The 19,771-nt window shown below is 41.3% G+C and overlaps 1 protein-coding gene across 2 annotated transcripts in view; it reads right to left on the bottom strand.

Moving 5' to 3' along the window:
• LOC115094362 (gamma-aminobutyric acid receptor subunit beta-4) overlaps positions 1-19,771 on the bottom strand; it is a 403,751-nt gene that overhangs the window by 280,826 nt on the left and 103,154 nt on the right. The window lies entirely within an intron of this gene.

Genomic DNA, 19,771 nt, shown 5'->3' with positions numbered 1-19,771 from the left:
TCAGACCAAGGGTCCATCAAGCCCAGCATCCTGTTTCCAACAGTGGCCAATCCAGGCCGTAAGAACCTGGCAAGTACCCAAAAACTAAGTCTATTCCATGTTACCGTTGCTAGTAATAGCGGTGGCTATTTTCTAAGTCAACTTAATTAATAGCAGGTAATGGACTTCTCCTCCAAGAACTTATCCAATCCTTTTTTAAACACATTATACTAACTGCACTAACCACATCCTCTGGCAACAAATTCCAGAGTTTAATTGTGCGTTGAGTGAAAAAGAACTTTCTCCGATTAGTTTTAAATGTGCCACATGCTAACTTCACGGAGTGCCCCCTAGTCTTTCTATTATCTGAAAGAGTAAATAACTGATTCGCATTAACCTGTTCTAGACCTCTCATGATTTTAAACACCTCTATCATATCCCCCCTCAGCCGTCTCTTCTCCAAGCTGAACAGCCCTAACCTCTTCAGCCTTTCCTCATAGGGGAGCTGTTCCATTCCCTTTATCATTTTGGTTGCCCTTCTCTGTACCTTCTCCATCACAACTATATCTTTTTTGAGATGTAACAACCAGAATTGTACAGAGACCTGTTTACCTGTTTACTAGAATGTTTTGCCAGTGTGAATTTCCATCTTTGGGAAGGAAGATGGAAATTAATTCCCTCTTCCTTGCCTAGATCTGGACATCTGTTCCAAATTCAGCCCTTCCCTCAGAATGGTCAGCGAGCGATTCTTTCGAAGAGAAGTAGAAGAAAAAGGCCATCAGGAGTCCCCCAACCATAGTTTCAACCTGGGACACGGGACACAGCAGGTGAAGACCTGGAGTGCCTTTCTGGAGTCAGGTACTGTTTGGGAAAAGGGACATCCGCCCTGGTTAGGATACCCCAGCCCCTTGGACAGACATTCAGTCCACACCATGGATGGATTACAAGTTCCAAGATTCAGTAAAAAGGGACACTTCCTCAGAGGGACACCACATTTATACTTGTACTATGAGGAATCTGGATATATTTGGACATTTTATTTATATAATTTATTGATTTTCCTCCAATCATTATCAGTAAATGTTATTTTGTACACCCTTCTAGCTAGTCCTGCCTGTTTTGTCCAGGTACCTGTCCCAAAGAGCAAGACTAACACACACACACACACACAAACAAACAAGATTTCCCTTGCCTGGGCCATAAAGGTGATCCTTCAACCCCATAGAAAGAATTCCTCCCATCCCGGGAGAAAGACGACCAACAAGAGAGGGAACAAGAGTGGAACGCAGGATTTGGTGAGAGAGGTAATGGTGGTGGGGCCACTTGGAAATAGTGATCATATCATGATCAAATTTAAACTAATAACTGAAAGGGGGACAATAAGTAAATCTGCAGCTCTAACACTAAATTTTCAAAAGGGAAAATTTGATAAAATGAGGAAAACAGAAAAAAACTGAAAGGTGAGGCTGCAAAGGTTAAAAGTGTTCAACAGGCATGGACATTGTTTAAAAATACAATCCTAGACACGCAGTTCAGATGTATTCCATGCATTAAGAAAGGTGGAAGGAAGGCAAAATGATTACCAGCATGGTTAAAAGGTGAGGTGAAAGAGGCTATTTTAGCAAAAAAAAAAAATCCTTCAAAAATTGGAAGAAGGATCCATCTGAAGAAAATAGGATAAAGCATAAGCATTGTCAAGTTAAGTGCAAAACATTGATAAGACAGGCGAAGAGAGAATTTCAAATGAAGTTGGCCAGAGAGGCAAAAACTGATAATAAAAATTTTTTAAAATATATCCAAAGCAAGAAAACTGTGAGGGAGTCGGTTGGACTGTTAGATGACTGAGGGGTTAAAGGGGCTCTTAGGGAAGATAAGGCCATTGCAGAAAGACTAAATTAATTCTTTGCTTCCGTGTTTACTAATGAGGATGTTGGGGAGGTACCAGTTCCAGAGATGGTTTTCAAGGGTGATGAGTCAGACAAACTGAACCAAATCACTGTGAACCTGGAAGATGTAGTAGGCCAGATTGACAAACTAAAGAGTAGCAAATCACCTGGAGCAGATGGTATGTGTCCTAGGGTACTAAAGGAACTAAAAAATGAAATTTCTATTAGTTAAAATTTGTAACCTATCATTAAAATAATCCATTGTACCTGAAGACTGGAGAGTGGCCAATGTAACCCCAATATTTAAAAAGGGCTCCAGGGGCGATCCGGGAAACTATAGACCAAATATTGGAAACTATTCTAAAGATCAAAATTGTAGAGCATAAAGAACGGCATGGTTTAATGGAACACAGACAACATGGATTTACCCAAGGGAAGTCTTGCCTAACAAATCTGCTTCATTTTTTGAAGGGGTTAATAAACATGTGGATAAAGGTGAACCACTAGATGTAGTGTATTTGGATTTTCAGAAGGCATTTGACAAAGTCCCTCATGAGAGGCTTCTACGAAAACTAAAAAGTCATGGGATAGTCATGGGATAGTCATGGGATAGGTGATGTTCTTTTGTGGATTACAAACTGGTTAAAAGACAGGAAACAGAGTAGGATTAAATGGTCAATTTTCTCAGTGGAAAAGGGTAAACAGTGGAGTGCCTCAGAGATCTGTACTTGGACTGGTGCTTTGCAATATATTTATAAATGATCTGGAAAGGAATTCGATGAGCGAGGTTATCAAATTTGTGGATGATACAAAATTATTCAGAGTAGTTAAATCACAAGCGGATTGTGATACATTACAGGAGGTCCTTACAAGACTGGAAGATTGGGCATCCAAATGGCAGATGAAATTTAATGTTGACAAGTGCAAGGTGTTGCATATAGGAAAAATAACCCTTGAGGTAGTTACACGATGTTAGGTTCCATATCAGAAGCTACCACCCAGGAAAAAGATCTAGGCATCATAGTGGATAATACTTTGAAATCGTCGGCTTAGTGTACTGCAGCAGTCAAAAACAGAATGTTGGGAATTATTAGGAAGGGAATGGTTAATAAAATGGAAAATGTCATAATGCCTCTGTATCGCTCCATGGTGAGACTGCACCTTGAATACTGTGCAGAATTCTGGTCGCTGCATCTCAAAAAAAGATATAGGTCCGATGGAGAAGATACAGAGAAGGGCAATCAAAATGATAAAGGGAATGGAACAGCTCCCCTATGAGGAAAGGCTGAAGAGGATAGGGCTGTTCAGCTTGGAGAAGAGATGGGTGAGGGGGGGGGGGATAAGATAGAGGTCTTTAAGATCATGAGAGGTCTTGAACGAGTAGATGTGAATCAGTTATTTACACTTTCGGATAATAGAAGGGTCAGGGGGCATTCCATGAAGTTAGCAAGTAACACATTTAAGACTAATCAGAGAAAATTCTTTTTTACTCAACGCACAATTAAACTCTGGAATTTGTTGGCAGAGGATGTGGTTATTGCAGTTAGTGTAGCTGGGTTCAAAAAAGATTTTGATAAGTTCTTGGAGGAGAAGTCCCTTAACTGCTATTAATCAAGTTTACTTAGGTAATAGCAACTGCTATTAATTACATCAGTAGCATGGAATTTTCTTGGTGTTTGGGTACTTGCCAGGTTCTTGTGGCCTAGTTTGGTCTCTGTTGGAAACCGGATGCTGGGCTTGATGGACCCAGGATGGCAATTTCTTATGTTCTTATGTTCTTAAGAGTTGGTGATAAAAACAGAAGAGCTAGCCCACATAAAGAAATTCTTTTATGACCCTTTGGAATCTTCAACCCTGATAGGATTGCATTGGCTCCCTGTACAGTCAAGAATAATATACTAAGTTCTAACAATAATATACAACAACATGAATCCAAACAATGATTTGATGGCAATAACATTTAAACCACATATTCCCACACGAGTGCTTAGATCTCAGAACAAAGGCCTTGTAGAAATCCCAACCATAAAAAATTCTCAGAGCGATATTAATTGCAGGCCCAATGATATGGAACTCAATCCAGTGGTTATTGCAGTGGTTATTGCAGAGAAGATTCCAGAGAATCTTTGAATAATAACCAACATTAAGAAATTTAACAGAGAACTCAAAACTTGGCTATTTGATAATGCCTACTCTCTGACTGGAATAACCAATTCCCCCTCACTCTGATAACCAACTATTGTCCTGCACATTATCCCATACTCTCACCCTCCCCCCATAACAATTAAAAATGCATCTTATATGTCTGTCTTTGATGTACACCCTTAGATTTGGAATGTTTACCTGTAGGTATGCCTGCCTTTGCAACTCATCCTTTGTCTGTGAGTGTTAAACCTGCACACCATTGTGATCTAGTGATTCTCACATGGCATGATGGTATATAGAACACTCAAATAATAATAATAAATAATAATAATATTCCCCAAAAAAGGGTTTATACTTATATTTTAACTACTTTAATTGCAGATGGAGTTAAGAGGAATAGAAACAGAGGAGTCAGTGGTGGTTTAATAAGGAGAAGGATTACTCCAAGAATCAGACTTTGAAGGGAAGTCAAGAAAGTTATACATAACAAATCAAGGATTCCAAAAAGGAGAATTCTGATAAATAATCAAAGAGAGAAGTATTTTTTTGTACTCTGTTAAGAAGTTATTCTGCTTTATATGATACATGTCACTAGATCTAGAGACAAGCATTTTAATTTTGCAACAAGTAAATGCATTCTACATTTCTTTGCTTAACTGTGAAAAGTTTGTTTCTTTGGTTCATACCAAAGGAATTGGCAAGTGGGCAGAAAAATATTAAGTCCAGTCCCTTTCATTGAACCCACTTTACACTAGAACTGGCACAGATGATACTGAATCCAGCAGTGACATGGAGATCCGGGTAGATATTCCAAGGATACATTTGACAGGAGCTTCCTATGGGGCCACCTTAAAATAATAACATCAAAGAGTCTGCATGTGGTTGGTACAACTGACCACTTGACCAGTACTTAGACTGAGGATCCTGACTGTGGCTCCTATGTACCTGAGAGTATTCCTTTTAGCCAGAGCTAGTTTCTGGGAAGGAGTCAGGCCATTTGTAAATCCTGGACTTCTTGGCCACTTTGGGGCCAGTTTTAAAGTGTTTAGGCTCCTAATTTTTGGGGGTAGGCACCTAAATTGACCCTGTTGAAAAATGAATAGGCGATAAGGGAAACTAGTTTAGGGGACTAAATCTAGGCAAATGAATAATAGACCTAAATTTAGAATTCTACATTTTAGACTCTTAGAGGCCAATTATTAGGGCTGAGTTCCTAAATGTGGACTCATAGAGTTTGAAATTCCAAATCCACTTAGATAGATAATTGAAAGGCTATCTGTCTAAATGGCTAAACCAGCATATTTATAGACTTACAAATCCAGTATCTGGCTGGAATTTAGCTGCATAAGTAGGGGGAGTTCCGGGGGCGGGTGGGAGGTGTTTTGGGGAGGAGCGGTTAACCTATGTGGCTAATTCTGGTCGTGCTGCCGACCTGTCCTAAAGTTAGTCAGATCACATGGCTGGCTAACTTTAAAATGCCCTACTCCATTTTTCAAAATGGCACCGAGCTGACCATGCCCCAGCCGTGTGACTGGGGGAAGGTCCAGGGATTGGACCTTGGCCATGTGGCCTGGGACTGATTCCCGGGTCTTGGGGCAAGGTCAGGTTGGCACTATTTTGAAAAAATAGAGCTGACTGGGCCAGTTGCAAGGGGATGCCCTGGCCCCACCGGGGGATTCCACACTCATTTCTAAGGTTTGTTGGAGAAGGGGTGGGGTGGGGGGCGCTTGGCGCTCTGGGGCTCCAGACGAGGACCCGGACCATTTATTTTATTTCAAACTCTTTTGAGGGGGATGGGGAGTCACTGAGCCACCAATCTTTAACTTAACATCACCTTTGAGAGGGGGGCCAGTGAGTCACCAATGTTTAATTTAACATCACCTTTGGGAGAGGGTGCGGACTACTTTAATGTTGGACTTTGGAGGTGGATGGCCGGGGCTGTTGTTATGCGGCAACTTGCATCTACTTTTAAACTTTTAGGGAGTTGAGGCTGCCTCAAGTGGCAGCCCAGGGTTGAGCTGGGGGTCAGCTGACACTTTAAATGTGAGGTAGGTGCCTCAGGACCCATGTTAGTGTGTCGTGGCTCCCGCCTCACATTTACTGCATTTGAAATGGTTGTTATATTATCGCGGCTGACCTTCTTTGCATGCATTTGCATTAGTCGTGCATGCAAATCACATGCAAAGAAGGTCATTGTGATAGAGGAGGGTAGAAGGGCGGGGACATGCAAAATATCATGTCTATCGCACAACATCGCCACAATAGTGCTCTATCACGTGATGTACGCTGTTCAATGCACATTAGAGCACTACCATGGCTTGATGCATCTCCCAGTTAGGAACCTAACAGGGCTGATTTTCTATGGCTTTTCTCCCATTCTGTGTCTATGGGAAAAATGCTTAGTAAATGAGGCTCTTAGGAGCTGAAATTTAGGGCTCAGTTTTTTTTAACATCTGCACCTTTGTTATTTCTGTTTGTTCAGCTGTCTTCCAAAGATCAGCAGAATCTGCCGCTGTGCATTTAGTTACTTTTGGTTGTTTTTCATTGTTTTCTGGCATATTGTAACTGGTCATGTTTGCCTATTGAGAGATTGCTGTCCTTTTCAGGCCTTCAAATACAGTATTTTTTTTAGATGTTGGGCATTCACAGGTGTGTATGTTGAAAAGGCCTTCCTCAGGATTTAGGTGCCAATAGTTCCTCCTTCCCAGTTATGTGTATGGCATCCTCTGCCCAGCTGGCCAGCCTGTCCTGCTCCTTTTTCTTCTTTATCTATTCCTCCTCTGCATTCCAGCCTTGCCCAAATCCAAGGCCGGTGCTAGCACTTTTGCTGCCCTGTGCGGACAATTACTGTGCTGTTCCCCCATCCTCATTTTTTTTAAACACAGAAAACCCCACATCAGTTAAACATGCAGAACACAGACTCACCCTCACCAAATTCAGAATAGAGACTATAAATTATAAATAGAAACTGAAACAGAAACCACAACAAGCCAGACTCTGTATGCAGTGCAGCAATGGAGAAACAGAAACATCACCAGTCTTTATAAATCATCTAACAATAAAATCAAGGACTATAAATCAATCATATTAATAAAACCATACTTATAAAAAGAATATTTCCAATGATCTAAGGAATAGAATAACAGCTAATAATTAAGAGCTCATAGAAAATTTAAAAAATTTCACAAACAACAATAAATTATTTCAAAATAGCAGACACTGACATCCATTAAGTAAAACTAATAAGGATGGAAAATTCACCGCTCTCCTTACCTGAAAACTTTTTATTTCCAATCATCCTGAGAAAGGCACGGATTAGTGAAGCAGTACACATTTTCTTTACACACACACCACAGACAGGTTCCCACCTACCTACCTACCCACCCACCCACCCACACACCATACCAGACAGGTACACATACACACATACACCAGACAGGTACACAACCCCCACACACATATATATACACACACACACACACACACGTACACCAGACTGGTTCACACACCCACCCACACACCATACCAGACAGGTACACGTACACACATACACCAGACAGGTACAGCCACACACCCATATACACACCACATATACCAGACAGGTACACACACCAACCCCCCCCCCACACACACATACCAGACAGGTACACACACACACATATACCAGACAGGTACACACATACACACACCAGACAAGTGCACACACCCACCCACCCACACCCACACCCACACATACCAGACAGGTACATACACCAACCCACCAACCCCCCCACACATACCAGACAGGTACACACACACATATATACCAGACAGGTACACACACCCACACACACTAGACACGTACACAAACACACACCCCCACACACACACCCAACAGGTACACACACCCACACACACACACACTAGACAGGTTCCCATTCATTCCCACACATACACAGTCTAGACAGGTTCCTACACACACACACACACACACACACACACACACACACATATCCCAGTCAGGTTCCCATGCACACAGAAATATACTCACACCAGTCAGACTTCCATTCACACACACATACACCCCCAGACAGGTTCCTATTCACATACCCTCTACCCCCCAAGTCAGGTTCTCATTCTCATAAACCCCCCAGAGACAGGTTCCCATTCACCCACACCACACCCCCAGGTGAGGCTCTCATTCATATAAACCACACTCCAGTAAGGTCCTCATTCATACACACACACACTTGCCAGTGGGAGCCATTCTGCTGCTCCTCCTATACTGTTTTATTTCCCTTTATTTTCTTTTATTTTCACAGAAAGGGTGGTGGATGCATGGAAGAGGTAGTGAAGACAAAGACAGGAAAGAAATTCAAAAGGGCATGGGATAAACACAGAGGATCCCAGAGATTTAGGAAAGGGGTTAACCCATGTTGATTGGGGTAACCTTCGCAGAGAAACAATTACTCTAAGAAAAAAAAAGTAATTAAAGATAAAATAGCTTCCTGGGCTGACTGGATGGATCATTTGGGTCTTTTTCTGCAGACATCTACTATGTTACTATGTTATGTTGTTTTTATTATTGTAATACATATTTGATGGATTTCTGTGCCATGAGGATGTTATCATGTAATTGTAAAATTTTAAAGAAAATGGCGAGCGTTACGATCCATGGCAGGAAAAGCATCATTGGCACGTGAAAAGTGTCTTTTTGATAGAAGAGTTTAAAATAGGGGAAAGTTTAACAAAATTTAGGTGGTGTAATAAGATGGAACAAAAGAAGAAAAATGTTGCAGATAGTATAAAAAAAAATGTATAAAATGTATGAAAAAAACTTTTATAGAAAGCTATACCAGGACAGAAGTGCTCTGGCCTAGTTTTATGTCAGCCTTGAGCTGGAGCAAACGTATTTATTTCTGAGAGGCACCAGCAGTGAATACATACATAGCTCATATATATTTGGGCGCATGCGTGTGGGTGCAGTGGGCATGGTTAACGAAGCATTTATGGGGGATCCTTCTCTTGCTAAACATCTCTCGTATACATAGTTTCAGGTCTATTGCTATTCTGGCTTGCCTGCTGTTTTGCCATCCTGACTCCGAAATGAATTGGGGTGGGGGGGGGGGGGGGGAATTAAGCCCAGCAAAAGAAGATGTTTCCAAATGAAGAGAAATGCAGGCAAAATGTAAAAGAAGGCTGTAACTTCCCTCGGTGGTTCCTATGGAAAATGAAAACTGTTATGGTGTTATAGTTTACAGATTGTAGTATAAAGAGCTAGATCCATAGCACTAAATCCTTTTCTTACAGAGATAGCATGAAAAGCCCCTTGTTCATGGTCCAAAGCTGGCCTTCTGCGACCGAGCTGTATGCTAGGATAACATCAAGACTGTGTCCTTTCTCTGGAACTGCAACGAGCGCCGTCATTTTCCGTGAAGGGAACAGCATTACATTATGATGGCGAGCTCACCGAAGCCTAAGCAATTGATACGGTGTGCAAATGAATGCGGGTAGCCTCATTTTATGTAGGAAAAAAATGCCTGCTTGGGTGCCTTTTCAGTCATAATAAGTATAAATGCAAAATAAAGTCAATTGTTTCCCTGCCAATTAATTCCTGGAGAACCCCAAACTGAAGGCCTTATGAGGAAAGAGGAACCTTTAACCCTGGGGAGGAGGTAAGGGATGCAATATTCTGGCCCATGAATACACCACATTTAAGAAGGAAGGCAATATATCTATGAATTCTTGGGCTTTGTAGTTTAAAAACTCCACCTGTCGTGAAAGTGTAATGGGGTCATGTGGTCACTCTTTCTGCAACAAGACCACCAACAAAAGCATGGGTCTTCAAATGAAACAAGATAAAAATCAGGTTTAATTCCTAGAATCCAAATTACCAAGTAAATAGACAGACAGAATGTTAGACTTTATGGGCCGGATTTTAAAGCGGTTACGCGGCCTTATCTACATAACCGGCCTTATGTGTGCCGGGCCTATTTAAAAAATCCCGGCGATGCACGTAAAGCCCCGGGACGCGCGTAAGTCCCAGGGCTTTACTAAAGGGGCGGGGAGTGGGCGGGCCGGGGGCGGGCCGGGGTGGTCTGGGGGCGGGGCGGGGAGGGGGGGGTCAGGCTCCCAGCACAGCTTACTTCAGCCCCAGGGCTGAAGTAAGTTTTGTAATAAAAAAAAGAAAATGATAAAGGGCAGGGGAGGTAGGAGAAGGGAAGGTGGGGCTGGGGGTAGGGATCGGGGGAAGACAGTGCGGCTTGGTGCGCGTAAGGTGCACATTTGTGCCGACCCCCAGTTTTATAACTTGAGCATGCCGGGTAGCGTGTGCACATGTACGCCGCGTGCGCATGTTACAAAATCCACCCCTATGGTTGCAGTTTAAAAGATGGAAATCTGTGATATTATAAAACAGGGGGAAAAAAATTCAGAAAGAGTAATTTATTGGCACTCAGGGGGAGAAGCCATCCGAATGATTCAAGTTTGGATGTTCCAGACTTTTTAAAAGCTACAGAATCTATAACCAATGGTAATTTTCTTAAAAAAAAAACCAAACTCTCTACTGAGTTGGGGCTAGTGACAGCTTCCACTTTTCACATTTTCCTCAGGGAACCCTCAGAATGGTTCTAGGTTACCACCACATATATCAGCAGAAATCCCAGGGGTGTTCAGTGGGCATTTGGCTACCCACTGATATAAACTGGTGACCAAATCATTTTCACAGAAACTACAGATCACTAGAAATCTTTTTGCACTGAATTTGAAATCTTGTGATTCAGTGGCTACCAGTGATAAAAAAAAAAAAATGGTTGCCAATGGCTCATGATTACTACTGATCTTCTGATTCTTGCTGCACCAGCAAAATCCATTGAATGCAAATAGGCCGATGCGTGAAAATGAGTTTTAGTTTGGTTTGTTATTTTTGCTTGGTTGCCATTTTTTTCTTCATTTCATTCATTAGGCTGATTCATTCATTTCCACTAAGGTCAAAGGGGGAAGCAATTCATTCAGTTTTGGATTCTAACACTGGGGTTTTCTAATCAGGTTTCAGGAAATTAGAGGCAAGTACCAGAGGCAGAGAGACGACCAGCACTCCAACATGGGGAAGTAGCACCTGTAGTGGAATGAACATCACAAACTGTGGTGAGAACATCCCAAGGTACCCAAAGAGAGGCAAAGAACATGAACGCCCCATGGCACCAAGATATGGGCAATGGCATAGCAGCACAAACGATGGCATAATGACCCCAAGACACCAAAGAGAGGAAAGAGCACTGGCAAACATGGCATAAAGACCCAAAAGCACCACAAGAGGAAGAAAGAGCACCTACAATAGTTACATTAAGACCCTGGAGTACCAAAAGAGGGGCAAAGACCACTAATAATAGTTGTATGAAGAACTCCAAGGCACCAAACATTGAGCAGAGAGCACCAACAACCATGGCATGAACAGTTCAAGGCATTAATACATGAACAAAGCAGTACCAATAGTGACATGAACACACTATGGCACTGTAAGCGGAGCTAAGTAGCACCAATAGTAGCATCAACATCCCAAGGAGCCCTGGATTTCCCAATAAGCACCCATTATGCCTGTGCCTAGGGTGACAAACATTTTGGGGCAGGAGGCTGGCTAAGGTTTGCTGCCTTCCAGCTCTGCTGAACCTCATTCAGCATAAAATAACCTTCTGTTACCCTCTAACTTACCCTTACTGGAGGCGTGTGTGTGTGTGTGTGTGTGTGTGTGTGTGTGTGTAAATACAAAAAATGCCTATGGGGGCGGCAAAATCCTAAATCCATTTCTGATCTCAAGGCACTAAGAAAGGGAGAAATCTGCACCAACAGTGGCATGGATACCTCAAGGCACCAAGAGAGGGGCAAAGGGCATTAGCAACAGTAGAATGAATACTCCAAGCCACAAGAAATGGGCAAAGCAGCACAAAAGTTGTGGTCTTCATTTGGAATGATGATATACAGTTGCATGAAGACCTGAAGGCACCAAAAGAGGAGAAAGCAACACAAACAGTGGCAGGAACAACCCAAGATATAGAGTGAGGGGAATGGCAGCAAGAGCAGTGGCATCAACATCCCAAAACATCGAGTGAGGGGTAAGAAAGCAAGAGGAGTGGCATGAACACTCCCAGGCGTACACTGCAGAGAAAGGCAGCAAGAGAAGTAGCGGCAGCACCTCTGATACTGAGTGAGGGTTAGGACCCCGTAGGAATGTGGCATCAACACCCCAAGGCGTAGAGTGCAGAGTGAGACAGCAAGCGAAGTGACATCAATACAGCAAGGCTCTGAACCAGAAGCGATGCAGTTCACGATAAGCAGGATGGACAGTGGGCAGCTGCACCAGAAGCAGCAAGATTTCAAGACCCTAAGGCATCCAGAAAAGGGACAGGAAAGAGGTTTTTATTTTCTTTTTTAAATTTTGGGGGGGCCAAAACACCTCACTACAATCAAGAGAGAGGCAAGGCAGAATGAGCAGACAGGGCAGCAACAGTAGCCCAACAACGCAGCAAGGCACTGAACCTGAAGACAGATAGTACATGAGGAACAGGCTGGATACTGGTCATAGACAACAGCAACAATTAAGTTCCAAGATCCTAAGGCATCCAGAGGGGAAGAAAAAAATGTTACTTTTTTTATTTTAGTGCAAAAATCTCCACTATAACCAGGAGAAAGGCAAATTAGAAGGAGAAGGCCATGCAGTGGCAGCAAGAGTAGGAACTGGCAACCACATAGTAAGGTGCTAAGGCCAAAAGGTATGGGCATTAGTTTAGTGTAGCTTTGTATTCAGTCCTCTTGCCACTCACATGGAAATTCAAGAAGACCAACTTTGTCACCAACTCTGATGTCAGCCATTAACGATGCATACAGGACTCACATGCTGATTTTGACTAATGTCCTCCTACTTCTGGTATACTCCCACTGTTGCTGTAACTCTTCACTGAGTCTTATGTATTTATTTGTTTAAAAATTCTTATATACCGCTTGATTTGAAAGGGGTAGGCCCAAGTGGTTTACAATAAATTAACATACATAATAATAAAAATAACACAATAAAATCAAGACATTTAAATTATTAAAAGGGATTGTGAAAGAAATATAAAGAGGTGGTTGTTTAACTAAAGGTAAGCTTAAATACATTTTTCAAGAGTTTCTTGAATTCTTTGTTAGAAGTAATTAATGTTAGATTATCAGGGAGGGGATTCCACAGGGAGGGGCATGCTACTGAAAAGGCACGACGGTGGGTCTAGCCTAGCCTAGCAAGGTGAATTGTGGGGATTTCCAATAAACATTTGTCAGAGGATCGCAAGTGTCTTGAAGGTTGATAAATTCGAAGAAGAGTACACTGCCATACATATATGGAATTGTGAATTAGGTTATGGATAATGGAAAGAATTTTATATTTGATACGGTAAGAAGCTGGGAGGCAATGAAGTAAACAAAAGACCGGGTAAATATGATCTCTGATTTTTGTGTTAGGAGATGGGTGGCGGCATTTTGGACGTTATAAAAGAGAGGATTCGGGGAGGCCTAAGAATAAAGCATTGCAGTAATCAAAACCAGTGAATATTAAGAACTGAAGAATCATTCTGAAATAATAATGGTTTTAGGTTTTTTAAGAGGTGCAGTTTATAGAAAAAGGACTTTACTACATTGGAGATATGACTAGACATGGATAATTCGGAATCACTTAAAACTCCAAGATATCAAGCTTTGGAAAATATTGGGATGGTATAGTCAATTGTAAGATAAGAAAGAGGGCTACAACCAGATAAAGGAATTGTGGAGAGGCGTATTATTTATGTATCAGTGCTGTGCCATGCTTTCGGTACACTATTATATTTCTTAAAATCTCAATTTGTATTTGTTTTTAATTCAATGTTTTTTTTTTACTTTTTATTCATACTTTAATGATATATACAGTATAAACTTGCAGAGAGAAAATGCAGCACACAGTAAAATAAATTAAGCACTAAACCAATGAACTAGACCAAGTACATTGCCTATAGAGACCAACTTATAATGGAGAGGATCCAGAAACATAGGCAGTCTAACAATATGAAATTATAAAAGGAAATTTCTTCCAAGAGGACATAAACCCTAAACAAAATTAGCCAGAGTATCCTCTCCTAAACAACCCCATCATGACATCAAGGAACAGAAGTCTGAGGGCTTCTTCTATTGGGAACCCCAGAATCAACAAAGAAATGAAACTGTGAGCGTTCAAAATATACAGACTTTTCTGTAGGAAAATTAGTCATATAAGGGAATCTCAATGAGAAATGAGCAACCAGAATCACGACCTCACATCACATAACCAAAAAAGGTTTTACTTCTCTCTTGGGTTGCTCTAGAGAAATCAGGAAAATTTGAACCCCATAAATAAAGATGAGCACAATGAAAATAGTCTAAATACCTTATCACCATTTAGCAAAGAGACAAAAGTAACTGTCATTGTAGTCCAATGATCATGATCCACAACTGTTGATTCTAATATAGCTAAAATGTCTAAATCAATACCCCCCTGAGTCCCAGTATCTCAGACAAAACCTCTAGCCTCTACCGGGCAGAAAAAGAATCTTGAAGATAGAGGGTATTGTCCTTTGTGAGATGCAAATAATATTCCGCATATATGATTTAACTAAATTTTCAAGGTATACCATGGAAACAACTGGGAAGTTCAGAACATGTACATTTAACTTTCTCACTGAATTCTCCAAATTTTTCAACCTACAATGAAACACGGTCTTAACTTGAACAAGAGAGGCCTGAACTGAAGACAACATGGTAGTTGTTGTTGCAAATTCACAATTTGTTCGTATCGGGCCATCATAGAATCTTCCTATGATTGAATCTAACTGTAAATATTATGAGTAATAGTAGTTCAAGAAGCTAGTGACTGTTCCACTAAGGAGAGAACCATCCAGATACTGTCCAATGTAATGGGAGAGGGTTTAGGAGTTCAAGTTCTAAGTAAGGGAAACTCAGCGGTCCTACCTGGATGTGGAACAGAGACCAGAATCGCCAGAGAATCTGGCATATCAAATCACAGATGACAGTCCAACTCCCAAACCTGAAAGAACCGGGACACCACCCTGCATCACTCTGATTCACATCCACCGAAGCTGTTCCTTCAAACGTCGCCATTCCCCCTGTGCCCTCATTGGCTGAATCTCCAGGGCAAGCCAGCAGCATCAATTCAGGGAATGTCAGGGGAAGAGGAAAAATGACATTGGGGCTTAATGAGACGTCTGGGTCCACCCCAGGCAGCTGCCCCACTCTCTCGGCTGCAGCTGCCAACAAGACCCACACCCGACTTTGACACGGGAGTCTGAAACAGCTCAAAAATTTCCATCTGCTCCATCGGGGTTGTCTGCAGGTGAGTAGGGAGAATCCCCCTCAGTCTTCCATTTCTCTTAACAGAATGGAAGAAAAAGTAGCTCAAGCAAATTGGAGCTCTTATCGGCATGTCCTTTCCAATTCCAATGTTTTAGGGGACTGATGTTTTTCTTCTGGATGCCATGCTCGCAGAGGAGCAGGTGAATCCCCAGAGGACTATTACAACTGCCCCACCTTCTTAGTTAGAACAGCCACTCAGGCAGCATCCCCCCTAGCGTTGTGGGAGAAACCAATATTATTATTCAGATTGTCCTTCCAAAGCTCAGCATGATGTAAAAGTGCATTCAGAGCACAGCATTACATTCCAGTCAGCCAAAAACCCATCCAGTGATGGATTTACAGTGAATCATGTTATAACAGTTACAAAGAAGATATTATCACATAGACAAGCCTTTGCATTACATGGTAGAATACTAGCATTTTGAACTATGTTACACAGTGGCATGTGATATTTATCAATACTTTCTATACTATTAAAAGTTATGACTTTTAGGTTGATTAAACCAATTCTTTACAGTTGCCACCTTCAAAAATTCATTTATCCTGGGAAATCACAGTAGCAATGTCTGTTAATTGCAAATGTGTCAGTATATTTTATGATAGTTTGCTACAGCATAGTGCAACATAATACAGATCCCTTAAAAAATAATGGCTTCCATTTAGCTCAATTGAAAGTAATATGTCATAGAATATTGTAACATAATATGTTAAGTTGTCATTTAACATCTGTAGCTAGCATAACAGATACTATACTATAAGAAGCAAGCAATTTTCAAGGAAGTCAAAAGATTGGCTTTTTCGTTCCAGTGATGCAGGTTTCTCCAGAAATATTGTCCACTGAGATTTGGAAATATGATGGAAACCTTACGAGGTCTTTTGTTTTGTTGTAGATAAAGGGTCAGTTGTTAATACTAAAAATGAATGTTACCATTGGAAAATCAGAGGCTGTGCTCAACTGGACTTTGATTCATATGGTTCAGAATCTCTCCTTGTGGAGGATTTCAGTATATTAACCAAAAAAAAAACCACCTCAGGAAGAAAGAACCTGCAGTTCATTCAGATCGCTCACATAAGCCACATGACTAACAATACCTGCTTACAGTGAAAATTTCTAAAGATATTGTTTTCAGTTTTCACTAGTCTACCATAGTGCATTGTGGTACAGTACATATTACAATAATGTCACAACCACATTTTCTATAGTCCAAACCATTTTATGTAGTGCATGCTGAGGCCAGGAAGTTGAGGGGAAAGGGGTCACCATTAAGCTGGCTGAGCACCAATGACCATATTAAGAAGGACGAATGCCAGGTATTTTCACTATGTTCTGTGCATGGGATTGACACCATTCAAATGGGTGCTGGGATCCTGCCAAGTCTGGAAGGAGACATTGATGATGCTGAAGGTTTTTTTTAAATGTCTTAGTAGTTTTCATGAGAGCTAAAGATCTGTATTTCGTTTCTACAAACCCTTAATGAATATACAGAGTCAATTGGTAGATCTCAGGAATTTTTTATTACATAAAATAAGACATCTCCTCTCCTTAAAACTAAGGTAATAACTCTGTCATATTACAGCCATGCAACTGCAAGGAAATGTTGTCTACTAGCAATCTTCACATTTTTCAGAGGGCTATCCTCATGAGATACTGTCTTTGTTTAATAGCTAGGGCCTGATGTACAAAGGCTTTTCTGTTATTTTGAGGGTAATTGCCAATGCCATTTCTGTGTATAATACACAGATTTATGCCCATAAATGGCTTATTATTAAACTGCCTGGGGTTTGTGTGTATAAAGATATGTGCATAGCTCAAATTTATGTCTTACTTTTATTTTTTTATTTACAAAGAATAGGCATTCCGGGGGCAGAGTTGGGAGTTTACCTGAATTCTTCTGATTTTAAAACATATAATTGTATAAATTAACCTGCACAAGTTACACCCTGTAAAGAGCAGGTACAACTTTGTAGGGATGTGCAGCAGGGATGGATTTGTCCCATTCGGTATTCGTATTCGTGGGGAGCCAAATCCGTTGCAACCAATCTTGGGGGACCCTGATCCGTTCATTAGTTACATATGTATTGGTTTCCCAAAAAAAACCCCATCCCAACCCTTTAAATTGAATTAACTACAACCCCCCACCCTCCTGATCCCCCCAAGACTTACCAAAAGTCCCAGGTGGTCCAGCGGGGGTCCTGGCGTGATCTCCTGCACTCGGGCTGTTGGCTGCCGGTATTCAAAATGGCGCCGATAGCCTTTGCCCTCACTAGGTCACAGGGGCTACCAGTGCCATTGGTCGGCCCCTGTTACATGGTAGGAGCAATGGATGGCTGGCGCCTTCTTGTGCTCCTAGCATGTGACAGGGGACGACCAATGGCACCGGTAGCCCTGTGACATAGTGAGGGCAAAGGCTATCGGCGCCATTTTGAATACCGGCAGCCGATGGCCCGAGTGCAGGAGATCGCTCCAGGATCCCCGCTGGACCACCAGGGACTTTTGGTAAGTCTTGGGGGGGTCAGGAGGGTGGGGGGTTTATTCGTTAGATACGTTGTATTCATGGGGGTTCACCATACGTTTCGTGACTCCACGAATACAACGAATAGGGACATATACGTTGCGGATTGCCAATACGTCGAAAACGAATGCACACCCCTACAACTTTGTGTGAGTGAGTTTGTGCACGTTATGTCGGATAACATTCAAAGGAAACTTGTGCGTGTAGTTGCTGTGTAAGTTAGCCACTGTGTTACAAAATTACCCTCTCTCTGTCTATGGGAATACAGCTTAAGGCTTCTTCAGCAGTTGATACCTTTGTGCTACTCTATTATCAGCTAAAAGTATGAAACCATGGGGAGGACATTTTTTTCAGAAGCATTTAGCCCAAGTAGATTGCCCTCACTGAAAATTGTTCCTCTTACAGCGGCTAAAAGTGTGCATGGATTTTCATAGCCCATGTACTTTTAGCTGGACTAAAAATAGGTGTGCCCAGAGAGGTGTTTAGGTGAGGGGATTAAACAGTACTTGTACCAGGTACAAATGTATATGGCTATTTTGTACATCATATGAAAGTTTCAATGAAAATGTATTAAAGTGTACATTGACCTTACAAGGGCTATTGAAAAGTGTCTCCTGATAGACTATAATATCACATTCTGCTGATGCTGTACTGAAACTGTTGAGGATTATCCCAAGAGGCCTACTTGGGGTGTTCCTAATGGCAGGCACGGTGAGAGTCTGATCTTCCAGAATGGTTTTTGCTGGCCAACTTTACTTGCCATCTATCTGTTCTGTTTCAAGAATAGGAAAGATCACGATATAGAAATAGAAATTAATACTCTATTCATATTGTACAACTCCAACTTGAAAATAAAAGGGGGAGGGGGAAGGTTGGGGAATAGGAAGTAGATTGGGGAGTAAAGATCCTTTATAAGAACAAAAGCTTTTATCTCTATATGCACAGATTGTGAAAAGCACTATTGTAGAACATGACACCAATATAGGTTTATGAAGACTTTTGATACTATCAAACCTTTCTCCATTGGGGATAAGGAAAACTTAAGTTCATTTTTGTTTAATGAAGGTAAATATTATGCAGCCTTGTACCCTTCTTCCACTTATTCTTTGTATGCGCCAGTCTTACTTTTTTTCCAGCCCACTACACCTCAGACTTTGAACAGAATCATACTTTACCCCCTGGAAATCCATGTGATCTCCAATAAACATGAAGGAAAACTGCACCATTCTAAAGATTTATTTTTGCAAAAATGTAGTATTAAGCTACAATTAATGTACATAGAAAATTCTGCATTTAGGAACTGCTAATAGTGCAGAATAAGAAGCTCAGCGATAATTCAAACCAATCACATAAAAAGTTGAGATTGCATTTGCAAAGAATGACATTTGTTCCAGTCTAACTACAGGATGATTGCACTCTTGCTTACACATGATCTTAGTGTCATTATTTTGAGATAAATTGATTTTCCTGTAAGATGTTTACATATAATAATTCCATCTGGTCCTAGCAATAGCCACAGACAGATCTCTTAGTCTTAATTATCCTTATTTTTGTTCTTGTGAAATTAGTACTTTGATGCTGAATATCTCTATTGAATGGATAGAAACTCATGACAAAATTTCACTTGTCTTACTACAACATGACCCATGGGATTCATTGCCAGACCATGAACTGAGTGATTAGACAGCGAGTGTTCATTCAATGGGTGGGAGGAGGATGAAGTATCAGGAGTTGGTTGTGGTGTTGGCTAGGAGGTACATATTCTTCACACTAATCAGATTAGGAGCTATTGATCAACATTGTCTGACTACTAAGTGACATTTTGTTCATATTTCCAAGTTTTTATGGGGAAAATAT

Source organism: Rhinatrema bivittatum, chromosome 6, assembly GCF_901001135.1.
Source record: "Rhinatrema bivittatum chromosome 6, aRhiBiv1.1, whole genome shotgun sequence".
Lineage (NCBI taxonomy): Eukaryota > Metazoa > Chordata > Amphibia > Gymnophiona > Rhinatrematidae > Rhinatrema > Rhinatrema bivittatum.
This window is presented reverse-complemented; position numbering and strand designations above follow the sequence as displayed.